At 39.9% G+C, this 21689-nt stretch overlaps 1 protein-coding gene across 2 annotated transcripts in view; it reads right to left on the reverse strand.

Moving 5' to 3' along the window:
• rps6ka1 (ribosomal protein S6 kinase a, polypeptide 1) overlaps positions 1–21689 on the reverse strand; it is a 234132-nt gene that overhangs the window by 127621 nt on the left and 84822 nt on the right. The window lies entirely within an intron of this gene.

The following is a 21689-nucleotide window of genomic DNA, read 5'->3' on the forward strand; positions in this document are numbered from 1 at the left end:
TTAGCACTGCTGCCTCACAGCATCATGGACCTGGGTTTGATTCCAGCCTTGGGTGACTGTCTGTGGGGAGTTTGTACATTCTCTCAGTGTCTGCGTAGATTTCCTCCAGGTGCACCAATTTCATCCCACAATCCAAAGATGTGCAGGTTAGGTGAACTGAGTCATGCTGAATTGCCCATAGTGTTCAGGGACGTGTAGGTTAGGTGCACTAGTCAGGGGTAAGTATAGAGTAATGGATTTGGGTGGGAGACTCTTTGGAGGATCGGTGTAGACTTGTTGAGCTGAAGGGCTTGTTTCCACACTGTAGGAATTCTAAACAAAAAGTGCTGAAGGTAATTGTAGCCCCAGCTAAATTAACTCAGCACAAACTAGTGGTTAAAATTATTACCATGTTCTTCAATGCAGTTCAGAATTTTCTTAGGTAAGGCTTGCACCAACACAATCATTAATGAAGTTATAAAAAATATTTCAAGGGTGACTGCATCTTACACACATCTTAGAACATGAGATGAAGCAGAGGCTTAGGTAATTTCATCAGGATGGAAAGCCTTAACTGAAAAACTGTCAATTCATCAGCATTAACCCTCTAGAATCTCCTGCTAAACAAGAGAGAAAGAGAGACAACAAAAATGCTCAAGAAAGATACGTCTGCATCTTTCAAGCTCCTGTCACATGATCAAACTATTCTTCTCAAAAGTGAGAAGGAAACAACCACAGGAGCCAAAACTGAATAACTTCCCTCCAGGTTATAACTGATTACTTAACACAATCAAAAACTAACAACTTGCCTCTTGTAACTTGGATTTACTGCCAAACAGTGCCTTCAGCATACTGTACCAACTAGTGACCGCTAGCCATGTCCACAATGTAGCTGCAGTAAAATTACACAAACTAGACTTCAGTTTCTTATTCAAAGCCTTCTGCAATTTCCGGGTCAAAACCACAACCGTCACTCATAATGTACACTACCAATTCAAAAACTAAGTACTAGTTCCTTCATTGAACTACTAATTCTAACTAAACTACTATGGCCTGCAAGCTTGATTTTACACTTCAAGAATCAAAAGTTTCTAACCAATCAATAAAGTCCTTTTGAGGAAACCTGAAACTATCTCGCTGCAATTACAATTTTAAAGAACGGGTGGTGGAGGATAGATAATATCTTTGGCTTGTAACTAATTTTTAATTTGTATATTTCTTGTATATTGCTAGAACTTGCAGAATTCAATATAAATGCTATAAGAATTCTCAAAAAATTTGATAAACTGTAAGACTATAAGTCCATAAATTAGAAGATGAAGGGCTTTTGCCCAAAACATCGATTTTCCTGCTCCTCGGATGCTGCCTGACCTGCTGTGCTTTTACAGCACCACTCCAATCTAGACATAAGTTAGAAGAACAGAGTTAGGTCATTTGGCTCATTGAGTTGCTCTGCCACTCATTCATTACTGACATGTTTCTCAACTCTATTCTCCGGCCCTCATCCCATAACCTTTGATCCCTTTACTAATCAAGAAACTAACTACCTCTGTCAAAAATCACTCCATGAGTTGGCCTCCACAGCCTTTTGCAGCAGAGTTCCACAGATTCACCACCCTCTGGCTGAAGAAATTCCTCCTCATCTCATATCTAAGGGGTTATTCCTTCCCTCCAAGGTTGTGTTTTTGGGTCTTAGTCTCTCCTACTAAAGGAAACATTTTCTCTGAGTCCACTCTCTCCAGGCCTCTCATGTTCTGCGCATTTCAAAGAGATTTCTCCTCATCCTTCTAAACTCCATCGAGTAAAGACTCAGAGTCCTCAACTACTTCTCATTTGATAAGTCCTTCATCCCCAGGATCATTTTCTGACATCTACAAACACCAGCCCATCCTTCTTTAAATATGGGGCCCAAAATGCTTACAATATTCTAAATGCAATCTGACAGAAGCCTCTTAAAACCTCAGCAGTACATCTCTGCTCTTGTATTCTAGCCCTCTCAAAATGAATTCGAACATTACATTTGCTCTCATAATTGCCAACTGAATCTGCAGGTTAAGCTTAAGAGAATCCTGAAGTAGGACTCACAAGTTCCTTTGTGCTTCAGATTTCTGCAGTCTTTCTGTATTTAGAAAAGTCTACACTTCTATTTTATCTGCCAAAGTGCAAAAATCTCACACCTTCCCACACTGTATTCAATCCGTCACCACTTTGCCCACGCTCTTAGCCTGTCCAAGTCTTTCTGCAACCTTCCCGCTTCCTCAACACATCACCAAATCCAGAATGGCCTGTGCCCCTGGGTTCTACTACAAGAAAAAACTTTCTTGTAGATATTCTAAGAAATCCTCTTTTTGGGATCTGCTACCTACCTGATCTTCCTAATCCATCTGCATATCAAAGTTTCCCATGATTACTGTAATCGTGCCTTTCTTACATGCCTGCCCTCGACAAAGCCAAGCTGACTCAGTCCTATTTTACCTTTCACTTCCAAGTACTCCACAATCTCATCCTCAATAATGGACTCTAAAATTTTACCAACTACTAAGGTCAGGCTAACCAGCCTATAGTTTCCTATCTTCTGTCTCCATCCTTTCGTAAATAGCGGTGTTGCAATGGCATTTTCCATTCCAGTGCGCCATAAAAGATCACCACCAATGGCTCTACAATCTCCTTAGCTATCTTTGTCAGACTCCTGGCATGTTATCTTTCTGGTCTGGGTATGTATCCACCTCCAGACTTTTCAGCTTCCCCAGGACCTTCTACTTCGTGATGACTACTGACTGACCTCCTAATTCTGACTATCTTGAAGGTCTGGTATGCTACTGGTATCTTCCACTGTAAAGAATGATGCAACTAACTATTTAGCTCCGCCGTCATTTCTTTGCTTCCTATTCTGAGTTCATCAATCTCATTTTGCAACATCCAATATCCACTCTTACCTCTGTCTTACCTTTTATATACCTAAAAACTCTTATCTTTTGTATATCTTAAAAATCGCTTGCAATTTTTTTTATATTGCTGGCTAGCTTAGCCTCAATATTTCATCTTCTCCCCAATTTATTGCTCTTTTAGCTGGTTCTCTGCTGGTCTTTAAGACTTCCCAATCCTCTGGCTTTCTAATAATTCTCACCACATTTTATGCTTATTCTTTTGCTTTTTCTTTTTCTTTTATGCTGTCCTGACTTCACTTGTCAGTTACTCATGGTTAAATGTCTTCTCCTTAGACTGTTTCTTCTCCCTTGTGATCGCTACTCTACAATCTTCCCTGCTAGACTCTCCTTTGAGTCAAGTCTGGCCAGCTCCTCCTTCATGTCTTTGTAGTTACCCTTACTCAATCGTAATGCATCTGATACATCCAAATCAAGCTTCTCCCTTTCAAACTGCAGGTGAATTTAATCATATTGTGGCCATTGTTTCTTTGGGGATCCTTCAAGCTTTCTAATCAAGTCTGCCTCATTACACATCACCAAAACAAGGATGGATTATTCCCTAGTGGACTCTCTCACAAGTTGCTTCTAAAAATTCTCATAGACATTCTACAAATTCCTTTTCTTGGGGATCTGCTAGCTACCTGATGTTCCCAGTTCACCTGCAGATTGAAGTCCCCCATGATTATTGTTATCCTGCCTTTCTTACATGCCTTTCTATCTCAGATATATTTTCTGTTAGGAGGCCTGTATTTAACTCCCATCAAGGTCTTCTTCCTTTGCAACTCTACCCAATTCTGTGCTACTGGATCCTATATCACTTCTTGCTATTGATTTAATTTCACTTCTAATTAACAAGGCAACCCCGGACCCTCTGCCCATTTGTCTATCATTTTGTTAGGACACAGATCCTTGGATATTTAATTCCCAGCCCTGATTCCCTTACCACCACGTCTCTGTGATGTCCATAACATCGTACCCACCAATTTCAATCAGAGCTACTAGCTCATTTAACTTGTTTCATATAATGCGCGCAGTTAAGTACAACACCCTCAGTCCTACACTGACTGCCTTCTTTCTCATAATTGGCCCCTGATCTGTTGTGTCTGTAATTACATTCCTGACCCTTTCCATGCTTTCTGTCCAATTACTTGTTCTGGAAACTTTCATAACCTCTTCTGAGCCTTCCACCCTTTAAATAATCTTAAAGTGCTTGTGACCACCTATCACTGATGTTTTCCATCTCAAATGGACACCATCTTCATTGCTACTGAGGAGCTTTTACACCAAAGTAGGAAATATAACTGTCCTCCAACTACTATGTACAGCATTGAGAATCCACACATCATAAAATTGAAATGACTGTTGTCGTGTAACCCTAACACATGAAAACTAAGAGAGCTGTACAATATATGTTAGCACATTAAAATGCCTCATCATGTTCAGTAGTCTTAACTTCCCCTAGTAAAATAAAACAGCAGGAAAGGAAGTTGCAACAGTTGAAGAATCACTGCGCTACAGCCATTTTCAGTAAATCAAGTTACCAAATACAACTACTGTGATAATTCTTCAAACATAATTCCTTTATCATGTTTCAATAATAGTGACTAATTTGTCCCATCAATATCGGATTTAACAAAAGACTCAAAGTACCCTATCATTATTTTATTTTTCCATTGTATCTTTATTCGCCAATTCTATTACTTACTATTTCATAGCCAAATGAAGCTTTCATAATCTTGAAGTGCAGGCATTTCTGCTTTTTAAGTTAACCATGTACAGTTGGCTACACAATAAGTCTGAACCTCAAATGTTAGCAACTAAGAGAAAATACTCACCTTAAAAATAGGTGCTACTCCATCTCAGCAGTGTTTGTTTATGGGGTTCAGAAAGCATGCTGCTCACCCAGTGTGTACTGTATGCAATACTTGTGAACCATGCAATATCCACACAAAATATTACATATTTCTTGAGGAAAAAAATAGAGCTCTCACCTAACAGAATCATCTTATGGAAGTTTCCACATCATCGAGGCACAGAAAAAAAAGAGTACTCTATTATGTAAAACAAAAACTTCAATAAATGCAATACATTTAAAGTTAATGCCAATTGTTCAGAAGCCACTAAGGGACCCAATCCATTATTCCAAATTCTTGAAGCTATCATTTCAATTTCTTTAAGCTGTCATTCACTCAGATAAATGGAAAACCTATTATGCTGAAAGCCAGAAGCCCCAGAAACTTAGTAAAGCATTAACAATGACCAAAACTGTCCAAACTCAAAACAGTCTTTGGAAGGAAAGAACAGCCTGTGCTCATTTCAATATCAATATGCCTGACAATTCAATGAAAGGTTAGATTTCTTCCAAGAGTCAAAGCTATTTTTAACCTCTTAAATCATAGTTTAAAAGGTGACTGCATGGGCTGATAGGACATTTTGTCACATTTTTCACTATAACATTAGGCTATTTGACATAAGAACAAAAGTAGGCCATTCAGCCCATCAAATCTGCTCCATCATTCAACGAGATCACGGTTAACCTGAAAACTGTCAACTTCACTTTGAGTAAAAAATGAGGTCTGCAGATGCTGGAGATCACAGCTGCAAATGTGTTGCTGGTCAAAGCACAGCAGGCCAGGCAGCATCTCAGGAATGGATGCTGCCTGGCCTGCTGTGCTTTGACCAGCAACACATTTGCAACTTCACTTTGATGCCATTTTTCCAAAAGACTTGAATCTCTTACTAATCAAAAAATCTGTCCATTTCAGCCTTGAGTATACCTAATAACACAGTATCAACATCCCTCTGCAGTAAAGATTCACTACCCTCTGAGAAAAGAAATTCTTCCTCATCTCTCACAAACCTGGCTTTCAGTACATTCACTTTCTTCATCCAAGTCATTAACACATATATTTAAATAATTGTCACCCCAGCACTCATCCCTGTGGCACCTTACTAGTTACACATTGCCATCCTGTTATTCCAACTATCTATCTTCTATGAGTTAGACAATCCTCTATCCATGCTAATGTATTACCACCTAACCTTCAACCCTTATCTTTTTAAGTAGCCTAACATATGGTACCATATCAAATGCCTGCCTAAATTCCAAATAAATAACAACCACTGCTTCCCCTTTATCTATCCTGTTACCTCCTCAAAAATTCTAATAAATTTGATAAGCATGATTTCTCCTTCATGAAGTTCATGCTAACTCTGCTACATTGTGATTTCTAAACGCTCTGCTATTACACCCTTTCCAATAGACTCGAGCATATTTTCTCAATAACACACATTAAACCAACCGGACTGCTTGTTTTATGACTCCTTTCCTTTTCAGATAAAGGTATTATACTGGCATTTCCAGGGAATATTTTACTCATACATATCACCAGATCCAAAATAGCCTGATCCCTGGTTAGATCCACAGCATATGGTTCTTAGGAAGTGTGCCAAATACAGTCTATGAATTCTTTGTCATGGCTACCTCTGATAGTCTGACTATCCCAATCTACATAAAAACAAAGTTACCCATGATTAATGTATTGGCTTTGTTACATGCCCTTATGAATCTCCTAACTTATTCTCTATCTCACCATATTGTGTGACATAGTGGCTAGTGGTTAGCATTGCTGCCTCACAGGGCCAGAGACACAGGTTCAATTCTACTCTCTGGCACATTCTCCTTATGTCTGTGTGTGTTTCCAACGGGTACTCTGGTTTCTTCTAACAGTCCAAAGATATACAGGTTGGGTGGATTGGCCATGGTAAATTGCCCATAGTGCCCAGGGATTTGCAAGCTAGGTGGATTAGTGATGGGAAATGCAGGGTTACAGCAATGTGGTACGGGGTGGGTCTGGGTGAGATGCTCTTTGGAGCGTCAGTGTGCCGAATGGCCAGCCTCCATACTGTTGGGATTCTATGATTCTATATCAATACTGTTACAATATCCTCAAGATTACCCTTGCCAATGGTTTCTTCCCCTCTTTATTTCTTTTATTTCTTAGTTCCACCCATATGGAAACAACATTTTCAATCCAAGGTAATTTCTTGCTATTGTACTTATCCCATCATATACTAGCAATGCTACACCAAAACCTTTCCTCCACCTGTCTTTTTGAAAAGTCATATACTCCAAATATTTAGTTCTTGACATAGATCTCCTTGTAACCACATCTCCTTAATGGCGATATATACATTCATCTGTATATGCAGTTAATTCATTTATTTTGTTCTAAACCACTATGCATTTTAAAGGAAAGAGTCATTAATTTTGCCATTATACTCCTTTGACCTTATGTACTGCTGTATTTCAATGTTTATATATCCTGTCCTTTCCCTGCAATGGCACAGTGTCTGTAACTTGGATACCTCAACTCAGATCTGATGTTCCTCAAGCTGCAAACACTTACTACAGATGTGCTTGCTCTGGGTAATATTCTCCAAATAGCTGCCCTGTACCTTTTACTGTGCAAGCCTACATTTCCCCTTTCTCAATCCCTCCCTTGTTTCTAATTAGTGTAAAGCCTCTCCACAACCTTAGTTTTTGATTTGCCAGAACACTGGACCCAAATAGTGCAAGTGAAGCACATCCCTCTAGAACATTCCTCCCTTCTATCCCAGTCCTGATATTTGTGCCCCACAAACTGAAACCCAATCCATCCACACCAATCTTTGAGCAACACACTTATTGACTTGATTTACCTTATGCCAGTTTACCCATAGATTAGATGTTACCTTGGATGTACATTTTAATTAGGTTCTAATTGTTCAAAAGTCTTCAGGAAGCCTTTTTTTTGTCCTAACAATGTCATTGGTAGGAATATTGGCAACAATTACTGAATCTCTCTCCTCCCTCTCTAAGTTTCGCTCCCAACTTGAATGGCTTCCTGTACTCAGGTGCTGTGGTCAGTTCTGTCATCCTCCCTGCAATGGGGCGGCACAGTGGCTCAGTGATTAGCACTACTGTTTCACAGCGCTAGGGACCTGGGTTCAATTCCAGCCTCGGGCGACTGCCTGTGTGGAGTTTGCACATTCCCCCTCTGCTTGCGTGGACCCCCTCTGGGTGCTCCGGTTTCCTTCCGCAATCCAAAGATGTGCAGGCAGAGGGGGAAATGTGCAAACTCCACACAGGCATGTGCCATGCTAAATTGCCCATAGTGTTTGGTGCATTAGTCAGAGGGAAATGGGTCTGGGTGGGTTACTCTCTGGAGAATCGGTTTGGGCTGAAGGGCCTGTTTCCACATTGTAGGGAATCTAATCTAATTTCATTTGTCCCATTTGTGAGGCATAAGTATCTGGACTGGAATAGTAGGGAGCTGTTCTGATGGGATAGGCTTCATCGCAACAATGCAGGGACCAGAGTTCTGGCAGATCAAGTAACCAGGGCTGTGAAGAGGGCTTTAAACTAATTAGAAGCAAAAGATGTTTGGCTGCACAACTTACAAGAGCAGGGACCAAGACTCAGTTATAACTTGCTGGGTCCTTATTTCTGCCTCACCTGTAGCTGCACCTTCCAGTCCCTAATCACAGACCAATTTTGAATTCCCAGTCTGAGGGGTGTGATCACCACCTCACCACCAGACGCCTGGAGGAAGAACGCCTCATCTTCTGCCTCGGACCACTTCAACCCAAGGGCATCAATGTGGACTTCAACAGTTTCCTCATTTCCCCTTCCCCCACCTTACCCTAGTTCCAAACTTCCAGCTCAGCACTGTCCCCATGACTTGTCCGGACTTGTCCTACCTGCCTATCTCCTTTTCCACCTATCCACTCCACCCTCTCTTCCCTGACCTATCACCTTCATCCCCTCCCCCACTCACCTATTGTACTCTATGCTACTTTCTCCCCACCCCCACCCTCCTCTAGCTTATCTCTCCACGCTTCAGGCTTTCTGTCTTTATTCCTGATGAAGGGCTTTTGCTCGAAACGTTGATTTCGCTGCTCCTTGGATGCTGCTTGAACTGATGTGCTCTTCCAGCACTACTAATCCAGAACCTGCAGCAAAGTGTCCAGGTAACTTTCCTCTTCCCTGGTGTGGCGCTACTGAAATGTCAGTAATTCAGATACCAACTCCTCAACCCAGATCTGAATTTCCTCAAGCTGCAAACACTTCCTACAGATGTGTTCACTCTGGATCATATTGGTGTCCAGCAGCTTCCATCACCTTTACTTGCTGAGCCTTGAGAATCACCCTGAAATCCACATAATTAACAAAATGGTGAGAGTTTTAAACTAAATAGTGCATGGAGGTGGAGAGTTCAAATGTAGCAATATGTGGGATATCAAAGTGTAGGGACAAGGTATGAGAGGAAAACAGTAGCATGAAAAACTAGGGTCAGAAATAGCAAGAAGGGACAGTGAGAAAAATATCTAACATAACTGGGCCTCCAACAGCAGGTGGAGAAAATGAAGCAGAAACTGAGAAAGAGAGCTGAGCCATTCAGCAGGACTTCCACCAGCAGGTGGTGACAGTGAGGCAGGGCAGCTGAAGCAGGCAAATGGACTCTTGCTTTAAAAAGGTGTCTTTGATGGAACAAAGTCTGATGGGAAGGAGAAACAGATAAAAGATTCCTCAGCCCAGCATGACTCGCTGGTTTGTTCCATATACATAAAGAGATAGTTACTTGTTTATTTTTAATTTCTCTTTCTATTTGTAACGGCCTGATGTCTGTGGAAATGAATTGAATTTATTGTCACTTGTACCGAGGCACAGTGAAAAGCTTTGTCTTGCAAGCAATACAGACAGATCACAGAGTTAAAAGGCATAGTTAAGTATATAATAGGTAAACTGGCAAAAATCAAAACACAGGTACAGGTGAATGCTAAGAGTTTGTGAGTCCATTCAGTATTCTAACAACTATAGGGTAGAAACTGTGTCAAAACTGGCTGGTGCATGTGTTCAGGCTTCTGTACCTTCTCCCCAATGGTAGAGGTTGTAGAAAAGCATTGCCAGGATGGGATGGATCTTTGAGAGTGCTGACAGCCTTAACTTGACAGTGGGCCTGATTCTACAGATGGGAGGTTGGCTTTTGTGATTGTTCGGGCCGAGTTCACCACACTCTGTAACTGTCTCCGATCTTGAAAGGAACAGTTGCCATTGGGCCTTCTGTGTATTCAAATCTAATGTTACATTTATAATGTAGTCAACAGGAGCCTACAGCACAGGTATCTAGATATAGTGGATGAGGTTCAACAGTAACTGGCCACAATTGTGTGAATGGTGTAAGAGTTGAAACTGACAGTGTCAATAGGGAGGGTGAAGCTATTCCAGGAACAGTGAAAGTTCAGGTGCTGACAGAGGAAAACAGACCTTTAGGCCAAATTTGGGCAGTGTTTATATGAGTTCCCTTTATGCTACAAAAGAAGGAAGCTACTCCAGATTGAAAACTGTGCTTGCCGATGAGTGGGAAATTGGACAGATTCATGACAAGACTGGAAACACCAATGATCCTGTGATTGAGATGGATGGGGGACACAGCTAGTTACAGCACCCAGGGGCCTCAGAGTGAGTGAGGAGGTGATGCTTATAGAGTCATACAGCATGGACACAGAACCTTCAGTTCAACATGTCAAACACAATCCCAAAATAAACTAGTCCCACCTGCCTGGTTCTGGCCCATATCCTTCCAAAACTTTCTTATTCATGTATCTATCCAAATGTCTTTTAAGGTTGTAACTGAACCTACACCCACCACTTTCTCTGGAAGTTCATTCTACACATGAACCACTCTCTGTAAAAAAATTGTCACTAGTGTCTTCTTTATTTTTCTTTATTCCTTTAATCTTGAAATCCCCCACCCAAGGGAAAATACACCTGCCATTCACCTGATCTATACCCTTCATTATTTTAAAAACTTTTATAAGGTCACCTCTCAGCCTCCTATGCTCTAGTGTAAAAAGTCCCAGCCTATCTAGTCACTCTTTATTATTCAAACCCTCCATTCCTGGCAATGTCCTGGTAAATCTCTTCTGATCCCTCTCCAGCTTAATAATATCCTTCCTATAACGGTGACTAGAACTGGATACAGTAGTCCAGAAGAGACCTCATCAACATTCTGTACAGTCTCAACATGACATCCCAACTCCTATATTCAAAAGTCTGAGCAATGAAGGCAAGCATACGAAATGTCCTCTTAACTACCTTATCTATATGTGATGCAAATTTCAAAGAATTATGTACATAAACCCCAAGGTCTCTCTGTTCTACAACACTAACAAGGGCACTACTTTTAATTGTATAAGTCTTGATTCTGTTTGTTTTTTCCAAAATGTAAAATCTCACACTTATCCAAATTAAACTCCATTTTCTACTCTTCAGCCCATTGACCCAATTGATCAAAATCTCTTTGCGATCTTAGATAATCTTCATCATTGTCCACGATACCACCAATCTTGTTGTCATCTGCAAACTTACTAACTAAGCTTTCTATATTCTCATCCAAATCATTTATATAAATGACAAACAAAAGTGGACCCAGCACCAATCCTTGTGAAACACCGCTGGTCATAGGTCCCCAGTCTGAAAAATAATTGACTAAGGACAGGATAATAAAGCTTCATTAACACTCATCCTCTCTGATATTTTTCCCACTACACACAGGACTAAAGTGTTTTCCTAAAATTAATTTTTAGTGGCTAATTTAGTTTGTTGCACGTCTTCAGTAACATTAGTAGCTTATCATTTAAATAAGCGATGACATTTTTAAACCAACATGTGCCAAGTCGCACTTAAAAACCACAGAATGAACACTTAAATAGTGAACAGTTATGCTGTTTACTGCTGTAGCTACTCTTGCCAAAAGATCTGTTGTCGTGGTATGACACACTTGTTCATCTTGCGCCATCCTCATTATCACTGAGTACATTTCCCGAATTTGACATCATAATGTTCATAATATATGAGTGTAATATTTAAACAATTATTCGTCAAGCAGTCAAAAGATTGAAAATAAAGAAATGCTTTTGTCCTAAAGTAAAAGGATTTGTTTTACAAGGGTGACGCAGCCCTAACAAACATAAAAGTGACATATGTTCATTAAACTCTAAAATGATTGTTACAATATGTAAGAATGCTGAGTATTTGTATGAATGTTAATAAATGCACAAATAAATAATGTCAAATCTCATATGGTCAGGGTCAAATACTGATCTAACACAATATTTCAATACAAATGAAAATAGAAAAAAAAACACAGGAAAAGGATGTTTGGAAATTATACTAAAAATAGGACTGCATGGTTATTCCATGAGGCAAAGCAATGCTGTGCCTAATAAATATGGATCTTCCTATGCCAAATTTGGTTAAAGATTCTACATTCATGAGTCTGGGTAGAGAACTGAGCCAGAATTGCCCTGACATTATCACCAACAGATCTTAACTGCTATGTAGTTGTCATGAATTACATATTTTTCATTAATGCTCATTTTCCAGTTTAACCTTGGTCTTTCTTCCCCATTTCATAAAACTTCTTAATAATGAAAAGTGGCACATCCACATCCCAAATCTCACCAACTTGCAAGTAGATCATTGTTGGTTTCATCACTATTCAAAAACTTTAGAAAGAGAAGGCCATGATGCAACAAACAATAATTTCAAGTTTAAAGAATAACATGCACAAAGATAATGTTTATTATATGGAACTAAATTACCTCATTCATAATTGATAATACAATGTATTATCATACCGATTGAATCAATATTGACTTTTGTAAAATATCCAGGAAACTCATCATGCTAACCACAACATGCACTATTTCTATTTTCATCAATGTAATATCTTTTAAGATCTGTGCTAGATATCTTTTCCATCTACAAGAGTCTCAGTTCGTTTGGAAAAATGGTCTACCATTCACAAATGCAATTTCCTGGCAAGCAATGCCTGCAGTTGCATGCCACTAAATGACTGGGCATCAAGAGTCAGGAAAAATCAAGTTTATAAAATCAGACATTTCCACCATTATTATGACGTCATGCAAGGTAAATTCACTTCTGAGGAAGTAATTCTTAGAATGGGAAATTTCTGGTCATCTGCTAAGATCCAATGCTCAAAAATAAGTTATCAATAGTATCAGTTTGTTGCATCAGTCATAAAAATATAATATGTTACTTGATCAGAAAAAAAGAGAGAAAAATCTGTGACTGATATTAGAACATTATTCAGAATGTGGTAACCATGAACTTAGAATACCATAATATGCTCATGGCAGGTCTAACATGGTTTTATGGAATGGAAATAATTTTTGACAAATACATTCGAGCATTTTGCAAGTGTAACGAGCAGAATAGATATGGAAACATTCAGTAAACAGAACAGAATAGAAATTTATTGTCAAGTGTACTTATACATGAAAAATACAGTGGAAAGTTTTATAAATCGCCCCACCACAGTGCCTCCATCAATGACAGAAGTCATACATAATAATAATATTAAAAAAGTAAAATTAAGACAAAGTCCACCACAGTTCAGTTAACAGCTCCTGGGCTCCGGGAAAGCCAGTGAATGATGGAATACCCCAAAGATGCCTTCCTCTTCATTCAAGCGCCCAGACCCATTTGTGAATCTGGAGCCTCGGCCCAGGTGGGGTGTCAGTCCGGGACACTGTGTCTAGCTCATCCTGGCATTGCTGCTGTTGCCACCAGAGGCTTAAAAGAAAAGAAATGAAGAAAAAAAAGAGCAAAAAGTAAAAAGAATAAACGCTGATGGATGTGGACGAGCCCCAGGCTCAGTCCCCCGACTCTGCCACCATCTTGTATCAGTGGGTATAGTATATTTGGATTTAAGAAAATATGTTCAGTAATGACATGAGATAGTTACAAAAGTTTAGAGCTCATGGTATTGGAGATAACATTAGCATGGATTGAGACAAGTTCACAGACAGAAAACACTGAATAGAGAAAATGCCTAAATTTTACATTGGCAGAATATAACTAATGTAATATAGTATAATAAAATTAATATAACTTAATGATTAATGCTTAGATCTCAATTATTTACAATATGTGACAATGACTTAGATGAGGGAGCAATGTGTAATGTATTCAGATGATTCAAAGGTTGGTGGGAAAGTAAGCTGAGAGGAAGATGCACAAAGGCTGCAAAGGGGTATAAATAGGTTAAGTGAGTGGACAAACATTGGCAGATGGAATTTAATGTGGGAAAATGTGATGTTATTCACTTTCAGAAGTAAAAAAGATAAGCAAAATATTATTTGAATAGAGAGGGAATACAAAATGTTACATAGCAGACACATCTGTAATGATTGGAACCAAGTAGACCTTGTTGACTACCATGTCCTTGATTGGCCCAAGTTAACAACTCCAATCAGGAAAGCCCTGGCTGACCAATATTAACAGGGATTTAGAATCTCCTCAGTTCAGGGGACTGATGTTGAGCTGGCTGACAGGATACCACCCTCTATGCAGTTCTAGTGAAATACCCAGGAGTTTTTCAGAAAGGGCTTGGGACTATCAAAAGGGCTAATGCCACTTTACATATTGACCAAGAAACAATTCCAAGATTTTGCAAGGCCTATACAGTACCATTTGCCTTACAGGCAAAACTAGAGGCAGAAATCAGGAGGCTGGAGAGTGAAGAAATCATCAAACCAATGAGTTTGCAGAATAGGCAGTACCAGTCATACAGATTGTGAGGCCTGACGGCTCAGTTTGCCTTTGTGGGGATTTTAAGCAATCAGTAAGCCGATTCTCACAGCTTAACAAATACCTAATTCCTCATTTGAGGACTTGTACACAAAGCTGGCAGGAGGGCTGCCCTTTACAAAGTTGGACATGAACCAAGCCTACCTGCATTTGCAACTGGATAAGCAGTCCTAGAAGTACGCTACAATCAATACTCATAAGGGTTTATATCAATATACAAGACTCTCATTTGGGGTATCATCAGCCTGCGCCTTTTTCCAGCGGACTATGGAGAATATTTTAGAAGGGCTACCCCAGGTTACCATTAATCTGGATGTCGTACTAATAACAGGAAAGACTAATAAACAACACTTGGACATTGTGCTTAAACATTTCTTCCAGGCAGCTGAGCATGTTAGAAGGGAAAAATATGTATGTTCCAGGCGCACCAAGTAACCTACTTGGGTTACCGAGTCAACAAAACTGGGTTACATTCATGGGAGGATAAAATGATGCTGATCAAAGGAGCCCCGGCTCCCACATCTGTGCCAGACCTTAGGTCTTTCCTTGGGTAAATGGAAAACTCATACATAACCTAGCCTCCATCATGGCACATTTACGCCTGTTTTTGAAAAAGAGCCAGCCTTGGAAATAGTCATGTAGCCAAGAAGTAGTCTTCAGGGAAGTAAAAAAGCAGCTATTGTCATCTAAGGTTTGTCCTACTACGATCTGAAGTGAGAAGTAGTGCTGACATGTCTTCCCCATACAGCATCAGAGTTGTGTTGGCTCACTGGTGGCCCAACGGAGAGGAAAGCCAGATAATGTAAGTTTCTCAGACAATGGCTGGTGCCCAGTTGGAGAAAGAAAGTCTGCCTGTCATCTTTGGTGTGAGGAAGTTTCACCAGTACCTTTACGGGTGGAAATTTGTCATAATAACAGATCACAAACCCTATTAGGGCTACTGAAGGAGGACGCTTATGGCTTCTGATAGAATTCAGCAGTGGGCCCTTATTCTTAGCATGTGCAAGTTCAAGCTAGAACATCATCCAGGAAGCCAAGTGTATACTATGGATGTCTTAAGCCACCTCCCACTGGAAGATACTCCACCATTGGTGTCTCCCCTGGAACAGTCCAAGTTAGTTTTAAACTTCCTGGACACCCTTCCAGTCACCACTGACAATATCCAACTGTAGACACAGAAAGGTTCTGTCCCAGTGAAACTAAAACAGTTGGTGGTAATTGGGAATACAGAAAGGTCATTGCAACCCGATCACCATAGAGGATGGCATATTACTACAGTGAGCAAGAGTGATTGTCGAAAGTAATGGTTGCCGCCAAATACTGGCTGAACTCCACCAGGGTCAACCAGGGATTTCCAAAGTAAAGATGCTAGCAAGAAGCTACATCTGGTGGTCAGGGTTGAATGCCGACATAGCTGTGTTGGAGGGGCAGTGCCCAGAGTACCAGCATGGACAAAAATGGCCACCACCAGCAATCCTGCATTCATGGGAATGGCGGGGTAAACTTTGGACTTGATTGCATGTCGACTATGCCATTCTTTTCATGAGCTCAATGTTCCTGGTCATTGTGAGTGCCTGTTCAAACTGGTTGGATGGGCATAAAGTTCATTTGGCAAACTCAGGGATGATGACTGAGAAGATGCAAGCATTGTTCACGATACATGGACTCCCAGAATATTTCCTAACGTCAAATGGCATTCGGCACATAAGGACAGCTCCATGCCATCCATAGTCCAATGGTTAAGCGGAAAGAATGGTCCAAATGTTGAAGGCAGGCTTAAAGAAGCAGCCTACAGCATCACTCGATACCAAACTGTCCAGTTTCCTGGTCGATTATAGGACCACCCTACACACAACAACAGGGATAACTCCAGCAGAGTTGTTGATGGGGAGAAGACCCTGCACCAGGTAAAATTTTATACTCCTAGATCTATGGAGAGGATGAAATGACAACAGGAGTACCAATGCGAGCCACAGCCTCCTCTAAGTGAGAGAGACAATTTAATTCGGGGGACAAAGTTTGGTGCTGGAACCACGGAAATTGCCCTGTATCAGTATGAGGCGAGGTTGACGCAACGTCAGGTCCCATGACTTACAAAGTTCCCATAGGTGATACAATCTTCAACAAACACATGAATCACCTGAAAGTTCTTACTTCACGTACAGGAGAGGAGCAAAACATATCTAGCCCATCAGAACAGCCGGAAGGCCTGACAGAAACCATAGTTCTCCACCTCCATCTAGTGTCGAGGAAATCTCAGAGTCTGAAATGGATACAGCCTCAATACCATTATCACGGGAAGAAGAGCAGGAAACTCTCCCAGACAGAAGAGATGGGCTACAGCCCAGTGTCAGAGGCTAAATTGGAGGAACCGGACCTGAAGCAAAAGCCACAAGAGAAAGACCAGGCCTACATGATTGTGTGTGTGTGTGTGTGTGTGTGTTTGTGTTTTGTGGGGCTGGTGGCGGGGGCGGATGTATGGTGGGGCAGTGTTGCGATTGGAACTAGGTGGCCCTCCTTCATTATGAGGTCCTCAATTGGGGTTGTTAACCTGGACCAATCTAGAAAGCCCTGGCTGACCAACATTAACAGGAGATTTTGAATCTGTTCAGTTCAGGGGACTGATTCTGAGCTGGCTGGCTACAGCCAGTGAACTGTGCATAAGTAAATACAGGATGACTTGGCGACAGGTTATCCAGCCTCTATGCAGTTACTTCAGGGTCATTCACGAATCACAAATTGTTAGCATGTGGGTGCAGTAAGAAATTAGAATGGCAAATGGAATGTTGCCATTTATTGCAAGGAGGCTGCATAGAGAAGTATCATAGCTGTAGAAGATGTGACTGAGATCATATCTTGAGTAATGCACACTATTTTGATTTCCTTATTTATGAAGCATTAAACTTGCATTGGATGGGAACTCAAAGTATGTTTACCAGGTTGTTTCTTGGAATTTAGGGATTTGTTTTATAAATTAAGATTGGATCTAAACTCATCATTGTTTAGAAGAATGCAAGATTGCTTTTGTCAAACATAAAAGATTCTGAGGAGGCTTGGCAGGCTAGATGCTAAAATATGTTTCTTCCAGTGAGGAATTCTTAAATCAGAGGGTACAGGTTAAAATTAAGGTGTCTCCCATTTATGAAAGAAAGGAAGTGGAATTTATTCTCTCACAGAGTCATGAATCGCTGGAATTTTATACCAGAAAAGCACTGTGGTGATTGGAACATTGAATACATTCAAGTTCACAGACAGAATTTTGATCCACAAAAGGGGTCAAGAGTTATGGTGAACAAGCAGAAAAGCTACTTGAGGCAACAGTCAAGTCAACCATTAACCTTAGTGATGGCAGAACAGGTTCCAAAATCCAAATGGCCTCCTCGTATTTCTTATGTTCTTACATGTACAAGGGAATTTGGGGGCCCTTATGCATGAGTCACAGAAAATTAATATATAGGTACACCAGGTAATTAGGAAAGCAAATATTATTTAACATTTATTGCCAGGATGAATTGCCAACAAAAGAGTTATAAAAGCCCTCAACATCAATCATAACAAATCATAGTTGTCACCTAGAGACAAGTGACACAAATGGCAACACCAGCAATAAGCAGAAATTCACTGTCAATACAATGTGTAGCTTAAAAGCAAGTCCAGTGCTGAACAAGGCAGTGATCATCATATACCACTGGTAAGGGAACCTACATTTAGGACTTGTGGTTGACTTTGCCTTTCCAAAGTCGCAAGTGTGGTGCTGGAAAAGCATCTGAGAAGCAGGATAATCGGCTTTTTGGCATAAGCCCTTCATCAGGAATTTCCAAATTTTTTGCCTTTCCAAAGTCAACTCGTTCAGTCATCAAAAGAAATGCAGCAGATGATCTCATCAAAGTTCAAAGGTTCCACTTCCATCATCTGTTGGAGATGGAAAGCGTGTAAATCACCAATCACTTTGCAAGGTGGTTCAGTTGGTAAATAAGGAAGTGTTACTATTCATATAAAACTTGAATGACACTACACTTGGAGTAGTGTGCACAGTTTTGATCCTTTTATCCAATGAAGAAAATATTGGCTCAGCAGCTTGGAGACAGCAGTGGAGTTAGGGGCTTGAGGGTATAATGAAGGTTCACCAGATTGATTTCTGGAATGCAAATGTTATTCCTATGAGCAATATTTATTAGATTGAGTTTTTATTCTCTGAATAAGAATGAAAAGTGAACACACTTCATATATAAAACTCTTTAGGGCTGATGGGGTGAATTCTGAGACGTTATTTCTCTTGGCTAGTCAGTCTAAGATTGTGTGGTATAATTTCAGGATAAATTATCAACCAACTACAATTGATACAAGGAAAACAATTTTTGAAATTCTCTGCTCAAAAAGTATTGAATGTTCAGTTGGCAATAACTAGAATTCCAGACACTATGGGAATTGAGAACATTGATGTGGGGGTTAGAAATGGAGTTACGATGAAAGGTTTTATTGAATGGAGCAGAGTTGGAGGAGCTACATGGCTCAATTCTGATATTTTTTATGTTGCTGTTAATTGAGTTCAACAACTGTGGAGGTCAGCTTTTCCATACAATTACAGAAAGAGATCTTACAGAAAAGTTTAGTGGGTTGTTAGAATTGAGTGACTTGCTAGGTTATTCCATAGATTTTTTTCCCTCCACTTTCTTCGAACAAAAGCCAACATTTTATAAAATGCATATGTATTTTCTTATTACCTCTTCAGGTATGCTGCTCAATATTCATTTTTATTTATTAATTCTTAGGGATACGAGACCTTGCAATAACTTTTACTCACAGTTGACCTGAAAAGATGAGTCTTCTGCAACTGCAGGACTCTGTGTCAATTTATTTTTGAATGCCTTTGTTGTGGGTTGTTAGAATTGAGTGATTTGCTAAGTTATTCCATGTAACATTTAAGAGTCAAGCACATGAGAATGGGACTGCAATCACACACAATCTAGTTTACTTTAGATCACTTGGTCTGTTATCCTTCAGTATTTGTATATGCAACTGGATTGCAGTTTCAGAATTAATATACATGGCCTTTTACTTCCAGCTACAGTCACAACAGCCAGTAAACCAGGTATAAACATCAAATTATACTACTGCAAAAGAAAAATCTAGAATTTCAATCAAAGAAAACTAGTGTACACTGTTTTAATCTTTAGTTTGGAATCAACACCATCCAAAATAATGAAAATCAATTAAGTTCCATTTAGATTGTTGACAGAAGTGAAATGATATTTCAGAAATGAAATAAAGCTTTCATATCACTGGCAACAGACACAACTAGGCTTCATAACTGTGTATGCATTCGATAAAAAGTTATATTACTGATAGAAATATGTTGCCACAAGATAATGATTTTCTGGTAAAAATTTAAAAACTGGTCTAAATACAAGGGTAACCATCATCCTCTTCAGCTGATGCGGTACTGTCAGGCAATATCACACTACCTTTTAGGAAACATATGTAGCTTTGCTTGAAGAAAGACATCAGCAAATTTTGTTTTATAAAGTGACAGGTGCAAGAGAATTCTGCAAGAGAATTGATTGTGCTTCAAATTCAAAAGGAAGAAATATATGGACTATACCTCCATTAACTAAATAGCACTGAAGATCAGAGCATCTTTCTTAGAATTCACATTTAAAAGGTAATTTTAAAACTGGTGCACCAAAGAGGCTATTCAATTATGGTACTCCTACACAAACGCATTATTCAGAACATTTTGCTCTCCAATTGATATTTCAAGTTGCAAAATCAGATGTTTAAATAAACTGCAAAATCCTAAATTTGTTAACCACTCCGTTTAGTTTTTAGGAAATTGTAATTTATAGATGCATTTAAGGATCCATGATAGGGATCAGAGGTCCCAAAAACAATCCACCAGATTAAGCTGGCTAAAAATTATAAAACTACTTACAAAGACCCACATTTTCAGTTAATTATTAGTGTAATATTAGTAATCAATTTCATTATCTCATCCACCCCTCCCATGTTACCTATATTCCATTCCATCTTTCCTATTCATCCCTATCCTATGGCCCCTCCTTCTATACCATCCCTCTCATGACATCCCCTCCTTCCCATTACATTTGTCCCTCATAAGGTGATTGTAACAAGGTCAGCCAGGTGGGCATGATAGAATATGAGTTCCCTCACTGGGGCTGTTAATCTGGTCCAATTAGGGAGCCCAGGCTAATAGAAATAAACAGAAGTGTCAGAGATTCTGTTCACTCTGACAGCTGGCTCCGAGGGAGCTGCACCATTGTCAAGGACTCTCCATGTGTAAGTAAAGGGTGTCTTAGCGAAGGGATGCCGCCCTGTTTTTGGGGTTATTTCAGTGACAAGAGAAAAACATGCTCCTAAAGAAATTCATTCTCAACAGTCGTCTTTGATTGGGGTCAGAATTTCTGGAATCATGCCATTATTCGGGTAAATGACATCTTGCCAGATGAAAAGCAACAGGTAATTCTCCTTACAGCTTGTGGACATGCTGCTTTTTCAGTTATTAGGAGCTTAATTTTCCCTGAGGCACCAGATACTAAAACCTTTCAAGAGTTGATAGATTTAGTTAAGGAATATTATGACTCCAAGCTTCCTCTCATTCTGAGATGCTATTGATTTTACTCAGCAATTTGAGAACCCGGGTGTCCGCATTTTTCACTAGGTTAAGATGACTGGCAAAAGGCATGTGATTTTAGTTTAACCAGTAATAAGAAACTAAGACACCATTTGGCACGTGGAATTAACTATGTAACCATGCAAAAGTGCTTACTAGCTGAAGCCATACTGGACTTCAAACAGGCATTGGAAAATGCAGCAAGTGTAGCATATGAATTGCAGGGTACTCTGGTGGAAGTGGACACCCTTGCCAGTCCAACTGCTTTTGGGGAAAACCACTTGAGTGAAGGCAATTACATATCCTGAACACAGGGACTCTAGATCAGCCCACAGCAAAACACTAAAACAAAGCCAAGCTTTGGCCAAACAGTTAAAATTTTCTGCAGGATCTGAACCAGCAAGCCATTGTAGTCACTGCTGATATGCAGACGTAAGACAGCAAAAAAGTCCCACTGGACCTAACTTGAGTAAGAGAATTCAAAGGCCAGTAT

Source organism: Hemiscyllium ocellatum, chromosome 30 (assembly GCF_020745735.1).
Source record: "Hemiscyllium ocellatum isolate sHemOce1 chromosome 30, sHemOce1.pat.X.cur, whole genome shotgun sequence".
Taxonomy (NCBI): domain Eukaryota; kingdom Metazoa; phylum Chordata; class Chondrichthyes; order Orectolobiformes; family Hemiscylliidae; genus Hemiscyllium; species Hemiscyllium ocellatum.